Here is a 13,301-nt window from a genome sequence, read left to right on the forward strand (position 1 = left end):
AGAGAAGTTCCTTTAGCATTTGTTGTAGAGCTGGTTTGGTGGTGCTGAATTCTCTTAGCTTTCGCTTGTCTGTAAAGCTTTTGATTTCTTCATCAAATCTAAATGAGATCCTTGCCGGGTAGAGTAATCTTGGTTGTAGGTTCTTCCCTTTTATCACTTTAAGTATATCATGCCACTCCCTTCTCGCTTGTAGAGTTTCTGCTGAGAAATCAGCGGTTAACCTTATGGGAGTTCCCTTGTATGTTATTTGTCGTTTTTCCCTTGCTGCTTTCAATAATTTTTCTTTGTCTTTAATTTTTGCCACTTTGATTACTATGTGTCTCGGCGTGTTTCTCCTTGGGTTTATCCTGTATGGGACTCTCTGCGCTTCCTGGACTTAGGTGGCTATTTCCTTTCCCATGTTAGGGAAGTTTTCGACTATAATCTCTTCAAATATTTTCTCTGGTCCTTTTTCTCTCTCTTCTCCTTCTGGAACCCCTATAATGCGAATGTTGTTGCATTTAATGTTGTCCCAGAGGTCTTTTAGGCTGTCTTCATTTCTTTTCATTCTTTTTCCTTTAATCTGTTCCACAGCAGTGAATTCCACCATTCTGTCTTCCAGGTCACTTATCCGTTCTTCTGCCTCAGTTATTCTGCTATTGATTCCTTCTAGTGTAGTTTTCATTTCAGTTATTGTATTGGTCATCTCTGTTTGTTTGTTCTTTAATTCTTCTAGGTCTTTGTTAATCATTTCTTGCATCTTCTCGATCTTTGCCTCCATTCTTATTCCGAGGTCCTGGATCATCTTCACTATCATTATTCTGAATTCTTTTTCTGGAAGGTTGCCTATCTCCACTTCATTTAGTTGTTTTTCTGGGGTTTTTTCTTGTTCCTTCATCTGGTACATAGCCCTCTGCCTTTTCATCTTGTCTGTCTTTCTGTAAATGTGGTTTTTGTTCCACAGGATGCAGGATTGTAGTTTTTCTTGCTTCTCCTGTCTGCCCTCTGGTGGTTGAGGCTATCTAAGAGACTTGATGGGAGGCTCTGGTGGTGGGTAGAGCTGACTGTTGCTGTGGCGGTCAGAGCTCCGTAAAACTTTAATCCGCTTGACTGTTGATGGGTGGGGCGGGGTTCCCTCCCTGTTGGTTGTTTTGCCTGAGGCAACCCAACACTGGAACCTACCTGGGTTCTTTGATGGGGCTAATGGAAGACTCTGGGAGGGCTCACGCCAAGGAGTACTTCCCAGAACCTCTGCTGCCAGTGTCCTTGTCCCCACGGTGAAGCAGAGCCAGCCCCCGCCTCTGCAGGAGACCCTCCAACAGTAGCAGGTAGGTCTGGTTCAGTCTCCCCCAGGGTCACTGCTCCTTCCCCCGGGTCCCAATGGGCACACTATTCCATGTGTGCCCTCCAAGAGTGGGGTCTCTGTTTCCCCCAGTCCTGTCGAAGTCCTGCAATCAATTCCCACTAGGCTTCAAAGTCTGATTCTCTATGAATTCCTCCTCCCGTTGCCGGACCCTCAGGTTGGGAAGCCTGACGTGGGGCTCAGAACCTTCACTCCAGTGAGTGGACTTCTGTGGTATAAGTGTTCGCCAGTCTGTGAGTCACCCACCCAGCAGTTATGGGATTTGATTTTACTCTGATTGCGTCCCTCCTACTGTCTCACTGTGGCTTCTCCTCTGTCCTTGGACGTGGGGTATCCTCCTTGGTGAAGTCCAGTGTCTTCCTGTCAATGATTGTCCAGCAGCCAGTTGTGATTCTGGTGCTCTCGCAAGAGGGAGTGAGAGCATGTCCTTCTACTCCGCCATCTTGGTTAATCTCCTCTGCAATTTATTTTTACCCGGTGTATGATAAAAGAAAACCTTTTTGTACTGATTTAGCTTTGTGTGTGTGCACATGTGCTCACATGTATATGTGTATTTAAAAACCAATCTAGAAATATTTTAATTGGAACATTTAGTTCATTTGCATTTAACATAATCACTGTTAATTGTGGGTTGAAATCTATAATCTTCCCCTTTTTTCTATTTGGATGGCTTAGATATATATTATTATTACATTTATCCCTTGTTAATTTTCTGATTATATATTCTTTTTCCAATAACATTTTTTATTAAGTGAAAAGTAGCATACATGCATGAAAATACAGACATTTTAAGTGTACAGTTCCATGAATTTTTATAAATTAATATATGCTCATAATTACTACCTAGGTGAAGATATAGAACATACCTGCACCAGAGTATCACCACTATCCTCACTTTATTACCTCCTTTTCCTAGTTTTTGAATTTCATTTAAATGAAATCATAAAGTATATACTAACTTATGGCTGTTTTTTTGCATTCAACATCTTAGTAACAGTCATCTACATTTTGATAGGATTAGTACTTCATTCCTTTTTAAATTATGGTACACTATTCTATTCCGTGAACATAAAGCAATCTATTTGTCCATTCTCCTGTTAATGGGCTTTTGGGTAGTTACCAGTTTTGACTATTATGAATGAAGCTGATGTGGTCATTCTTATACATATCTTTGAATAGTCATATGCACTCATTTTTCTGGGGTATGTATTTAACAGTAGAATCACTGGATCATAGTGCAAGCATATATTTAGCATTTAGTAGGTACTGCTAAACAGTATTACGAAGTGGTTTAATCTCTTTACACTTCTATCAGCAGTGTATGAGTGTTCCAATTGCTTCACAAACTCAACACTTTTGGTATTGTCAGTGTTTTTAATTTTAGCTTTTGTTGGTGTGTGTGTAGTGGTATCTCATTGGTTTCAATTTGTGTTTCTTTGGTTATTAATGATGTTAAAAACTCTTGTAAACTCAAATAGTCCCAAATCAAGTCCTTATTCCATTACCTCATATCTTACATTTTTCAGCTAATGGAAGCATAATCCCACTCGGTTATTGAAATGGGGAGCTTGCGATGTCTTTTCTGTGTACTATGGTAGACTATAGTGCTCTGTAAGAGTACACATTAAGTCTTTACTGTTGAGTGAATAAGTGAACAAATGAATCCTCGACTCTTCTCACCTTTCATTTCAAATGGATGTGTTTTGATAATTGTATATCTGAAACATTTTTAAATATCTTGTTTATTCTCTGATATCACTGCTGTTACCCTGATCTTTCCATGATCCTAGATTCAGCGAAACTGACTTAAAAGTAATACGGCCAATTTTGTTGTAAACCTAAAATTGCTCTAAAAATAAAGTCTGTTAAATAAACATAATCTGAAACTATGATTAGTTTTCTGCTTTCTATTTTCTTTTTTACTACTTTGGCTCAATCAGTAAGGTTGTTATTTAATGATTAAGAAGGGCTGGGACCTCTGCCATTTAAGAATGCTAGTGTTTATTAGAGACATATTAATATAAATTATGGCAATCCTCTCTTTGTATGTCTCCTTTCTACTAGAGAATTAGCATTCAGTTTCTTAAGGTTTCTTGTTTGAGGTTGAAAAGTGAGGTGGAAACAAGATGATTTTTATAAGCGATACAAATGAAAAGAATAACATATTTTAAACACCAATTTCCCCCGTTCCTTTGTACTTTATTTAAATTTGGGGGCCTTTTCTTCTTCCACTTGTGGTCTTCAAGACTTGAGTAAGAAAAATGAATTCTGACAAATTGCTATTGAGTATTTGTTACCAGTTTTTCCTGAGTTATTTTTGTAAAGAAAGTAAAAGCATGAATAAATGAAATTTACATGTACACACTAAATCTTTCATATTTTCACTAGGTTTTGTTTTCTTCCTATCAACTCTGACAATAGCTACTGGAGGTAATAACATTGATTGATGTAAATTTATTTTCCCTCTTTTCTGTTTGCCCTGTGGTGCTAGAAAATGGCCAAAATGCAAGATAAATAATAAAGAAAATATTCATGCCCACAGGCATGAATAACTAACCTGTTATATAAAGACATGGTCTCAAACTTATGTGCAGAGACACACTGGTGAGTCATAACCAATTGTAAGTAATTTGTTGCTAATAATATTTAAAGATAATACATTTAAGTACTTAGGACTGTGCTTGGCTTATAATTCTCAACTAGCATTATCTCTTATTATCATTACTACCAAAATTTTGCTATATTTTACTTAAACTTTTAAAAATTATAGCTGATTCAAGTTTATGTTATTGTAATGTGTGACTTAATAATTTGCAAATATGCCCATATACACTGTCACAGGGGAGAGACAGGGTTAATAATAAGTACTGATTAGGAATCAAACCCACAGTCTATCTTATCTTCCCTGTAGAGTAGACTCCAAGAAGTTTGTGTAACCTGTGAAAGCCATCTTCCATCAAATGTGTCAGAGAAAAACAGACTGCTTTGTTAGGGAGTCCCTGGGTAAAGGAGATATATTGGAAGTTTGCTTTTAATGATTAGACCTACTTAATCCACATTTGACTTAATGTCTTTAATTTTAGAATAGGTATTATAAGAAAAGGGAATATTGCATTTTTAAAAAGCATAAAATAACCACTTTATATAGTCTTAAAATATTTTCTGATTTGAAATCTATCTATAATCATCTGAAATTATTTATGATAAGGTCCATAGAATCAGGGATCATATCTTTTCTATATTTGTTTACTGTCCTGCAGTGTGTTAGACATTGTAGCAGTTGACTGACAGTTTTTTTTTATTAAATTGAATTCTATTTAAAATAAGTAAACACTAGAATTAAAAAAGAAAGGCAGCCAGAATACAGATTTCTTTTAAAAGCATTGAGGTTTTTTTTTTCCTTTTTTTAAAATTGAAGTATAGTTGATTTACAATGTTGTGTTAGTTTCAGGCGTACAGCAAAGTGATTCAGTTATACACACACATATATATACATATAAATGTGTATATATATATATATATAAATTCTTTTTCAGACTTTTTCCTTTATAGATTATTACAAAATATTGAGTATAGTTCCCTGTAAAAGTATTGAGTTTTGAGTCAGACTGATTTGGGCTCAAATCCCAGCCCCGTCTGTTAAAAGCTTGGGCAGGTTGCTTCATCTTGAGCCTTAGTTTCTATATCTGTCTTTATTCTTTGCATTTGGGAGGATTATAATACCTATCTTTGAGAATTGTTATTAGGATTAAATGTATATAAAGCATCTTCAAATGACTAGCACATAATAGCCATTGAACAATTAGTAGCTATCATCATTAGTATTTTTATTATTGATAGTTCAGGATCAACTTAACTCTGTTCTGAAACCATTTAGAAACAAAATAATCTATTAATTATTACCTGCTAATGGTTTTAGGTTTAAAACTGTTTTACATATTATTTTAAAGCCCAAGGTAAAAGCAAAGTGAAGAATCATTTTTTCTAATTCTGTATGTTATTTATTCACTTAGTAAATATTCATAGAGCTCTAGCTATGTTTCAGGTACTGTTTGTAGCCCTGAGAATATAACAGTTAACAGGAAACATCCATGTTTTCATGGAGTTTATGATCTATTGAGGAGACATAATTAATACACAGTCAAATAAATATATAAAAATATGCACATTTATATGTTATATATACATTAACATAGATATTTATGTATTCATATATATATTTTAAAATATAGTAGAATCAAGAATTCTGTTTTGCCCATGTTAAATTTTAGGTGCATAGTAGAAATCCAAGTAGAAATGACAAATATGACATTTCGGTTTTTGAGTCTAGAGAACAATTGAAAAGCTAGGCCATAGAAGGTATTTAATACCATGGCCAGGGAAGACATAATTTGAGAACTGAATCATCCATTGTGTGCAATGCTGTGGTCAAGTAAAATATGAACTGAGTTTTGCCTAGATAGAGGTCATTGGTGATTTTGTAAGGATATACTTCAGGAAAGTGGTTGGAATTGAAAACCTGATTGGAGTGGGTTGAAGAGAAAATGTTATAGGGACAGCAAATATAGGAAACCTACTTCACAGAATTCTGTATTACTGTCAATAATTACAAAATATTTTACAGTCAATAAAAGATACATGATTTCTTAATGTTCACATGCTTAAGATTTCTTTTCCTAAAAATCTTAATAATCTTTCTTTTCAATCTATATTACTGATTGATTTTTTTTTGGAAGTGTAATTTTGCGAGTTTGGATTTTATATTTATAATACAAATTGTTTTACTGGTTCCCCCCTTGAAGAAAACATGTTGTTTTATAAAATTTATTTGACTTAATTATAAATAACCATAATTGTCTAGCTTTTCAGTCTATACAATAATATATAGTACTTAAATTATGGATGAAAATCGCATAGGTTACAGTGTCACAAAATTTTTAAATTCTCCAAGCTTGATCATATTTAGTTGGGTAATAATTCTATGTAAAATTTTTTTCAAAATACAATATACTTGTTTATCTTTAGTAATTGCCTTTACTGCTTAATTTTACCCAATACCACAGTAAGATAGAGTTAAAATTTTTTTTAGGAAGACGATACTGTGGTTAAGTAAGTTTAATCCATGTGTATAGTACACTTGTCAAAAGCAAGGAGATTCAGATTCCTTGGATAGACTAGAATGGTGGAACCTGTGAAGACATACTCATATTGGTTAATCTTTAAGTATGTATTTCGGAAATAAACCACTTTACCAATCACATATTTTCACTCCAGTAATCAGATAGAATGAACATAGTGTTAATACACTTGGAAAGAAACCTCATAAAAATATAAAACAATGCTGTTCTTGATGAGCTTAAACAATATAACCTTGAATAATTTTTTTCTGGAAACTTCTTAGAAGCACATAATATAAAGCTTATGAAGTCTGTGAGATATGATAGCGCTTTAGAAATAAAAATTAAAAAATATAAAAGTAACTAAGGTTTATCCACAAACCCAGAGGTTGTTCTGAACAAAAGTAGGTGAGTTTGTAAACTTTCATATTGGCCATGGTCCTCTTTGACTAGCTAAATAAATCCTGTCTGAACTCTGAGTATATGTTTTCATTTAGGTTGCTGGAGATTTTTAGAATGTTTTAAAATGTACTATTCAGGAAATGCATAAATAGATGGTAAGATTGCACATCGGTATACCATGAAGCTCTTAGAAAGGATGAGGTAGGGCTGGTAGGGGAGGTAGGTGATAGTAATAAGTATAACTCTGGATCATTATGAGGATTAAAAAGGTAGAATATATCAGACAGAACTTGGAACATAGGAAGCACACAATAAATGTTAACTTTTTTTTTTAACATGGAAGGATGTCCATCTTATTAAAATAATAAAAACATGGTCACCTCATAGTTGCAGCATTAGATATATAGTATAATTTTATTTTTATTTATGATACATTTAATTTATGATTTAATTTACTTTTCATTGTTATTTATCATTTGAAGTGTTCCAAATAGCAAGTATTTCCTAATTTGAGAAATAATAATAGAGAAAGAATTATCTCTTCTGATATGGAAAGATCTTTAGAGATGATAGTTTCATCACTTCATACATGTGGACATATATACTTTATTTATATATATATTATATGTGTGTGTGTGTGTGTACACACACATATACTTTGGGGAATAGCTTTACTGTATTGTTTGTGTATAAGAAAGTGTAAGGTTTCAACTTACGCCACACAGGTAAGTGATCAAGTTTACGGAAAAATATACCTTTGATTTTATAAAATGGGAATTTTTGAGTATTTATAATATAATTTAGACACGCAAGCATTGCTGTCTTGGATATTTTTCATCTTTAGCCATGTTCTCTTTTTAGGTTTCTGCAATTCAGGCCCATAGCCAGGTTGAGTTAATATTCTGTTCGTTGTCTTTTGTTATACTAGTTTTCGTGGCATTTGAGAATACAATGAATACCATATCACAAAATTGTATACAACTAACTTTATAAGTGGGAAGACATTCTGGGACATATCATAGTTGACTCAGACTATTTCTGGCGTTTGAGTCACCAAACCACATATGAATCACATATGTTATTTGAAAATAAATTCAAATATATCATTGAAAAGATATTTTAATATTCTGACAGAGTCTTAAACCAAGACATGGATGGTATTTAATTCTTTGTGATTTTTAACAATGAAAATTATTAAATAACTTTGATCTTTTGTTTGGATTTATTTAGAGATGAAAATATCATGTAAGATATTATTCACTTACTGGAATTCATTTACTATGGATTAAAAGTTAATGATGTAATGATATCAAGCAAATGTTTAAAAAATTGACTCATGCCTAAATGTTAACTTACTAGTTTATAATGTTCATTACAATAAATCGTTGAGTAGAAGCACAGAAGAAACAGAAGAATATGAAATGTCTTTTAAAAAGTGACGCGTATTATTAACTGCAAAGCTTATGTTAGGACTCACCTAAGTTTACATTCAGCTACCTAGTTTCAGTCTTGTTGCTGCCCGTATACTCTTGGCTGAGCCATACCTTTTAGAATGCCATTTGAAGCATGATTATTATATTTTCCCCAAAGTCAACATAAATGATATAATTATAGATTACTGTTACTTTCTCTTTTGTATTGGGAAAAGTCATTAGTAACTTCTTTTGGTGTAAAATAATAATGTTTATTTCCTAAAGGAAACTGTGGTTGCTCATATAAAAGATAGTATAAAAATACGTAAACTTGTTTCTTAGTAATCCATTCATCTTAGCTTATTTTTAATGTTTACATTCATGAAATATTATTTACCATAATCTTCTCAATGTGTAATTTAGGTATATGGCTTATTTTATTGTTGTTTTATTTCCTAGAATCCATTTGAATTTGTAATAAAATATAGCATATGGGTGATATTATAAACTGAAATACTGTGCTAGTAAGTATATTGTTGAATTTTCATTTCCCTCAGAAGCCCACAAGAATTGTTAAATAATTTAGTGTGGATTCATAATTCCAAGTTTCTTTTCTTTCTTTAAAATACTATTTTGAAATTTCGGGATATAAGCCTTGCTGCAAAGTCACTAATAACTTGAACTACCAAATGAGATTTTTGTGTGTTTAATGTCATTCAGTCCTGTGTATCTTCATTTTTTATTCCCAAAGAAAGAAACAAAGCCTACAGAATGTCATAATAGATAGAGGATCGTGTCTAGAGTCAATATCAAATATTATTTGTGCAGAAAGAGACCATCAATAAACTCCAAGGTTTTTTCCTAAAGCTTCAAGTTCTAAATTCAATTCTAAAATTGTTTAGTTTTCTTTATAAACTCCTTGCATCTATACCTTGAGTTCTTATTTTGACAAATGTAAACACGTCTGGATCAATTTATTATAGTCTCAATTAACCATGGAGCAAGTGGTAGTAAATAACAGAGACCAGTTTGAAAACCTCCTGACTCTATCACTACTCCTTCAATTGGAGTGCACAAGTGGTTAACGATTATAGGAGTCAGCTTACATGAATGAATCATTTCCATTTGATGATTCCCCATGGTGATGAGCTAGCCAGTACAGTAAACTTCACATTTTATAAAACATCACTAGGATGCCATACAAGAGTATTTTGTGATTTGTTCAAATAACATTGTAATGGAAATTTCAGTAAAATGAAAGACTCCCAAATAGATCACAATCAGCTGTGTTTTCATTGCAACAGCACTTAGTTATGAAGCCATTACTACAAAGTTCTTTGAAACAGATTTTATATATATTTGCAATACTATTGATTTATAATTTTTCTTTTCAGGGCTCCTGCTAGAGCCTCCTGTAGTGCTCTGTATTTTGAGTTAATGCAATTGATTTGCTCTTAAATGTCGATTATACTTTATTGACTGCTTTAATTTTTTTCCATGATCAATAATTATTCAAAAGTTGATTTAATACTGTTTATTACTGATAATTTTAAGATTACTTCTCATAAAGAGAAACCTCCTGTTTCTAATTTCCTTTAATAGTTCTCTTGCCTGTGACTATAACCATTTATTTGGAGAAGGAAAATAGATGGTCTCTTTTCTCATTTATCCTAGAACATAGATAAAATCCATTCCTCACATGAACCTTTTTTCCATGACTAACAATAACAAAGATAATTCATATTTTCTTGGATGATAAAGGTCAACTAATATTTTCAGAAATTATAGGAAAAAATTCATTGTTTCATTTATCAATATTTTGATACTTATTCTTTGGGTTTAAATTTCCAGCTCACGTGACATGATATTAAGTTATAATAGAGTTATTTCAAGTTTACTTAACTGTCTTAAAAATGCAAAGGAATTGTCTCTTAATTTATAGTCAGATATGTTTAGATGCTATTTATTTTAGAATTACAGAATATTCGAGCTTGAAGAGATCATCTTTTTTAATCTTCTTGACTTATCATTGAAAAAATTAAGGCCTAGAGAGGTAAAGTGACTTGCCTGAAGTCATATAGCCACATTTTTATATAAAGAGCTTAGCGTGTTGCTTATATATTGTTTAATAATTATCTGTTGAATTACATGTGTTTCAAAACCTGGATAAATGATCATGACAGAAGATGCAGAATTAATGTTTACATTAGGCAGAATTATAATGTGAATTAGTACAAATTAAAACATTTTAACAAAATTAAGTGATTTTTTTAAAAAACATTTTTAATGGTGGAGTAAGTCAATATTTGCTATACTTAGCTCATTTGCTTTAGTTACAACTTGTTCAGCCAAAGTAATAGATGTAGACTGGCACTAATGAGAGTTATCCTAGATTGCATTTACATTATATTGTATAATGAAGTTAAAACATTAAGCCTACTAATAATAACTTTGCTTGACAGCAGAGAGTTACTATATATCTACCAGAAGGCAAGTGATGCTTCTTTCATATGATTATCATATTAAGGTTTATATTTTAAAGTTACCCCTGAAATTATAAATTATTTTGTAGAATTGAACTCTAGCACAAATGTCTTTACACTTGCCTGTAGAATTTAAAATTGGTGACAATGCTTTTATTTTAAATTTCATCTGAAATTTTAAAGCAAATATATATTCTCTATATAATTTGGTGAAATTGGTGACTGTTTTCTTTTCTTATAATGTCTTTGGTTTGGATATCACAGTAATTCACATTGCTTTTCTTTCTCCTTGTGTTATAGTTTTCAGTACTTTGTGGGATATTTTTGAAAATTCAACAATTAACTAATATTGGAAGGCAGAAGAAAGCTGGAATAGAGGTTTAAAGAGGCAAGAAGATCTAAATTATTTAAACTTTATATTACCATAAAGAAATTTACCTTTCAAGGACTGTATCATTTTTGTAAAAAAAAATTTTTTTTAGTAGAACAGTTAGTCAATAGTACTTTTTTTACAACTTAAAATATTTTTTATAAAAATAGTACATGGACGTAAATCTGTGGTATATTTCACATTTTGCGGGTAGTATTCTAGTGTTTAATTATGAACTCCAAGTACAAAAAAGCAAGTGGTGATATAGAAGAGTTCTTTTGGCACAGAAACATTTTAAGAAGTAACAACAATTACATGTCTGAAATAAGACAAACTCCTGAAAGGCAAAGTTGATTTATTTTTAAGCCTGTTGTGGAAACTAGTAGTCAGAAAATAGCTTAGCATTGTGTTCTGACAGTAAAATATCTTAACTGATTAACAGAAAGTGCTGGTTGTTTTTGCCTAATTTTCTCCTTCTAGCGAGAGTAAGAAGAATTTTCTTGATCTGGTTTAATATTTTAATGTTTATTATTTTACCTTAGCCTGTTCCTGATCTCATTTGGTATAGTCAGTGTTTATATATTTAAAGCCTTTTTCAAATGATTAACTGGATCATCTGAGGTTATTTGGGGTATTATGTTTTACTTCAAACATAGGAAACAACCTCCTTCTTTGCTTATTTGTATTTGTTTTAGGATCAGGTATTCATTCAAAGATCGTATTTTCTCTACCTTGTATCTTCTCTTAAGATTGTGTCAAATAGGTTTGATATTTTGCATTACGAAGACATAAATAATATTGTCTCACAACAAATGATAACACATTCTGTAACACACAACTTGGCATAACTAAAAGATTTCCAGGCTTTAAGTGGTTATCAACTTATTTTGGAGTAATGTTTATTGCAACATAAATCTAGAATTGAAGGTAGAGAATTGAGGGTAGAAGTTTAATTTTAGGTGGGAATAATTGGAAAAATTGACTTTTCATGTAGCTTAATAGTGTTTCCTCCTCAAATCCAGAAAGCATGATTTAAGATGATTTAATTTAGAGTGGATTGGAAATATTGGACTTTTTTGGTTGTTGTTTAATAAATAGAACTAACTCAGAAGAAGCACTTGAAAAGTGGAAGCAGATATATAGGGAAGACTAGCTTCCCTTTGTTATAGCAATTTATAGTTTTTTGTTTTGTTTTAAGAAGTTGTTCCCCTTGTATTCTAACATAATATAGTCCTGGTGCTTAAAAATATCCTTATACTAGTTTTCATGTTATACTTATTGCTTAGAAACCTAAATGGTCTCTGCAATAATGCTCATATTTGGCATTTAAGTACCTTGTAACTCTGAAATACTTGTATTATTCTGGGTTATTGCTTCAAGTACTCCAACCATACTTTTTGAAAGTGGGGGGGTCATAATTGGGGGAGGTACAGGAGGCACACAACACAGGTTTCATGAACACAGGTCCAAGAACAGAGACCATGATATAGGCTTTTGAGATTCCCTATGCAGTCAAACTAAACAGGTGGTAGATCTGTTATAGTGAGACTTTCAAGGTCCCTAATTATTTTTCATAGCAATAAATAATTTTGACTGTCTGAATTAATTTTCTGGTTTTGGATCTATGGTATTTTGAAAGACAGTATTTCTAAACACATTTGAGATAGAATTAGATGTCATGCCATTATTGTCACCATCAAATGTTTAATAGCAAAAATAATATTTGTGTAGTGATCTACAGTGTACAAAGTATTTTCATATAAATTATCTCTTTATTTCACACAACTGTATTAAGATTCACCTTTATTAAATGACTTTTCCAAGGTCATAGAGTGGAGACCCTTTTCTAAATGAACCCCATTTGTTAACTTCATTTTCAGTGGTCTTAAGGGCACCCATGTGGTTTTCTAGCACTGCATTAGGACTCTGTTGAATTCAGTGGTCTTAAGGGCACCCATGTGGTTTTCTAGCACTGCATTAGGACTCTGTTGAAATAGTTGGGTGGAGAATTATACCTTATGCCAATACCATAACAAAGAACACCTTAAAGAAGCCAAAATCTAAGATTCAAACCAAATAAAATTATTAATGCTAATTCCAGCTATCTGTAGTGAATTTGGATAACCCTATACAAATTAAACAAGATCTTTGTTTTAATACCTATCTAAAGTTTAT

At 32.1% G+C, this 13,301-nt stretch overlaps 1 protein-coding gene across 8 annotated transcripts in view; it reads left to right on the forward strand.

Annotated features, from left to right (window-relative positions):
* The window catches only part of METTL15 (methyltransferase 15, mitochondrial 12S rRNA N4-cytidine), a 372,683-nt gene that overhangs the window by 63,871 nt on the left and 295,511 nt on the right, over positions 1-13,301 (forward strand). The window lies entirely within an intron of this gene.

The sequence above is a fragment of the Balaenoptera physalus genome (assembly GCF_965194825.1).
Source record: "Balaenoptera physalus genome assembly, chromosome: 10".
NCBI lineage: Eukaryota > Metazoa > Chordata > Mammalia > Artiodactyla > Balaenopteridae > Balaenoptera > Balaenoptera physalus.